This window comes from Rattus norvegicus, chromosome X (assembly GCF_036323735.1).
Source record: "Rattus norvegicus strain BN/NHsdMcwi chromosome X, GRCr8, whole genome shotgun sequence".
Taxonomy (NCBI): Eukaryota; Metazoa; Chordata; class Mammalia; order Rodentia; family Muridae; genus Rattus; species Rattus norvegicus.
The window spans coordinates 138,015,790-138,019,718 of NC_086039.1; positions in this window are offsets into that span (position 1 = coordinate 138,015,790).

Sequence of the window (3,929 nt, forward strand, 5' to 3'; positions counted from 1 at the left end):
TAGTCAACATGTTTAATTGTTGGATTTAAATTTATGTAACAGTGTGGGCCTTGAATTGACTATAGCCAAGGATGGCCTTGAACTCTCAAACTGGTGACCTTCTTGCTTCCACACAGCAAGTATTCATTTATATGTGGGCAAATGTCTACGTTGTAGAGTTGCTGCAAGGTTTTTAAAAGACTATGCAGTGTGTGTACTCTGAGAGACAGATGGTGCTTCTCAACTTCTACCACACATCCAAATCCCTTTGGGATGTAGGTGAGATTCTGACTCTGAATGAGATGGTTTAGGAGATCCCCATTGTTAAGTTGCTAGGCAATACACGTGCTGCTGGGACCACACTTGGAATAGCAAGAGTCTTCTTACTTGCTTGTTTCCTTGTTTGCTTGCTTTAAGAGACTGTCTCGTGTAGTCCAGGCTGGTCCTGAACTTGGTATGTAGGAGGATGACCTTGATCTCCCAACCTCCTGCCTCCACTTTCTAGGTGCTAGGATTGTAGGCATGCACAAGCACTCCCAACCCTAGGTAGGTCCTTGTTATCGTTTGAAAGCACCTAACACAGTTAGTGCTTAATAGGCACCACAAAATATTTCAAGCCCACACTTTATTTTTCCAGTGTCTTTCTGCGTATCCTTGGCGACTAGGAACTTACTATTTAGGTTAGATTTACCATGATTTTTCTTTAACCATCCTGTCTTTGATTCCATCTTAAAATTATATTTCCTATGTAGGATTGTTTTGCTAACACGTATACCTGTGTACGATGGATGCAGTACCCACGGAGGCCAGAAGAGGGCACTGTGTCTCCCAGAACTGAAGTTACACATGCTCGCTGGCCACTGTATGAGTACTGAGAATAAACTCGGGTACTTCGGGAAAGCGGCCAGTGCTCTTAATGGCTAAGCTATGTCTCTGCCCCCGTCCCCTTCCCCCAAGCCCATGCTGTTGCCTCTTGTGTCCTGGGATGATAGGTGTTTGCCACAGGTTAAATCACTCATTTGAAAAGTAGCAAGAAGAGAGAGATAAGAGGGTCACTTGAGCCCAGGTGTTCAAGACTGGCTGGAATAGTACAGTGAGGATTTCTATCTCAAAAAAAAAGTAACATGTTTTGTTGTTTGGTTTAAATTTATGAAACAGAGTCGGCCTTGAATTGACTCTATAGCCAAGGATGTCCTTGAACCCTCAAACTCTTGATCTTCTTGCTTCCCCTTCCCCCTCCACCAAGTATAGGTGTGTGCTGCTCTGCCTGGTTTCAAAAACATATTCTTTCAAAAAAGAGTTGTCTCAACATCTGAAAAAAAATCATTCCTAACTCTGATTCCTGAACATAATTTATTGTGGACTTTCATTTGCATGTGTCTGTCTCTGTGTGTGTGTCTCTGTATCTGTGTGTGTGTGTGTGTGTGTGTGTATTCACCTGCACAATTTTGCCATCTATGTTTCATGTCAAGACTTAGCAGTTTCCTCACACATTGGCACAATTTACACTGGGCAGAACTATACTGCCTTTCCCTAACTCAATGAACTACAATCTGCTCACCTCATGAAATAATTTCTTTTCACTTTATTGAAACCCGCCTGTCTGCCATCTACCATGATCACATCCCAAACGCCTGCCACCTCATGTGTTCATTAAGGAGTGAATCACAAAGCAATTACCCAGCTAATTAGAAAATGCATTTAGTGAGCTGGACATTCCCCAAAGCCGCCTCCTTTCCAGTGGGCAGCTTCTATTAAGCACCGAAGCTGTCATAACTCCAAGTAGGTGACTCTTTAATATGTTGAAAATCTTTTGACTAAACAAGCAATCAGCCAATCAGACAAAAATTAAATGAACAAAACAAGGGACACAAGCAGACTTCTAGGGTCCCTTAGACCAGTGTTGTAGCTAATTCCATCTTTCTCTGCCTGTGGCTGACTTAAGGTGCCATTGATAGTGTAACTGGACAAGGTGTCGTCTTAATGTCCCATAGCTGGGTCTACGTCCATGCTGTTTAGTACTTCTCGTGGAGCGTCATGTTCTGCTCTGACATGTTGTTTACCACTCCCAGATTATAGGCGTATCAAATAGCTTCTTAAAGCAATAATCCTAACTTGGCATTCAGTAACTGGAATGCAGCAGCAGCAGCAGCAGCAGCAGCAGCAGCAGCAGCAGCAGCAGCGAGGCTCTGGTGGACTCCTCCATTTTGAATCTTGTATCACAGTCGCACAGTCACAGCACCTCCCCCAACTTTCTTCAGCTCTCTCTAAATGTCAGGGCATTTGGTGCCACTTGCAATCTTCAGTCTTTTTCATAATGGCGATTTCTAAATCCCAGCGCCTGGCTCCATGTGCGCACTCAGGCACCACTATCTCCTCAGAAGCTGCTACCGTCTTCCCACTTCATCGCTTGCTTAAATGAAAACATCTACACCTTGTCCCCAGAATCCTTCTAGAAATCCCAAACTTTATATGCTCACCTTGCACAGTTCATTTTGAAGTGAACTCGGATGACAGGATTCTGCTGGCCTAACAATTCTGAGGTGGCAGACACACCCGCAGTGACAGATAATTGCGAGCACTGCCCTGTGTCATGTTGCAGGTTTCCTGTTTGGTAGCTCCTTTCAGGATGAATCACACTTGTTTTGCCAATGGCGGCTTAGGCTCTTCCTTCACTGAACTTCAGAAACATAAGGCCCCTTGTCTGGCGGGGCCTTGTGCTCACTACTTCATATTCACCTCAAGTCCCTGATGATGAAGCTTTCTTCATAGCACACTGGAATAGTTCACGCATCAGTCTCAACTATCTCCCTAGACAACGTTGCAAAACAACTTCTCAGAGGTTGTGGTGCTCAGCCTGGCCCTTTCTGTGAACCCTTCTCTGTAACCAGACTTAGGCATACAAGACTGGCTGAGGTCCCACTTCTTTGAACACACAATTCTTAATTTTTACCCCAAAACACTAATCTATGTTTTTATTTTTTAAGCATTTTTTTACTCCAGTGCCAGGGGACCCAACCCCCTCTTCTCCATACGCATGCAGATCTGTCTGTTTCTCTCACACACCCACACATAAAAATGTCTGCTTTTACAGAAGACATAGGTTCAATTCCCACATAGCAATTCACAACCATTTGTAACTCTAGTTCCAGGGCATCTGGCATACTCTTTGGCCTATGTGGGTACGAAGCACATGTGTACACATACATGATTTAATTTATACATATAAACCTGAAACGAAATTCTTTTAAAAGACACTCAAGGGCTGGAGAAATGGGTCAGCGGTTAAGAACACTGACTGCTCTTCCAGATGTCTGAGTTCAATTCCCAGCAACCACATGGTGGCTCACAACCATCTGTAAAGGAATCCAGTGATGCCCTCTTCTGGTTTGTCTGAAGACAGCAATGGTGTATTCACAGTCAATTCTCTTAAAATGTCAAGAAACTCAAGAGATTTCTATCTCATTCATTTCAATACTTTTTTTTTCTTTTTGTATGATACTGGTATCTGAAAAATACCAAACTGGGTAACTGAACCCATTTCCGTATTTTTTTTTCTTTTATTTTGCATTATACTGGTAATTGAACCCAGGGCCTCATATATTACCACTGAGTTGCAACCACAGATATTTCAGTTATTATTTTCCATATTTAACTCAAAAAGTATGAACCAACTTGAAGGACAAATAATACTCTGGTGTTCTCCAGGGGAGACAGAAATAAAGTCCTTAAGTAAGGAAAACTCAAGACTCCATTTTTTTTTTCCGGAGCTGGGGACCGAACCCAGGGCCTTGTGCTTGCTAGGCAAGCTCTATCACTGAGCTAAATCCCCAACCCAAGACTCCATTTTCTTTAAGTGTGTTTTTTGTGACATGTTATCACACACGCGTGTGTACACACACCCCCCAATTAAGAAATGAATAGAGAAACAAGGGAGCCTCACAAACATG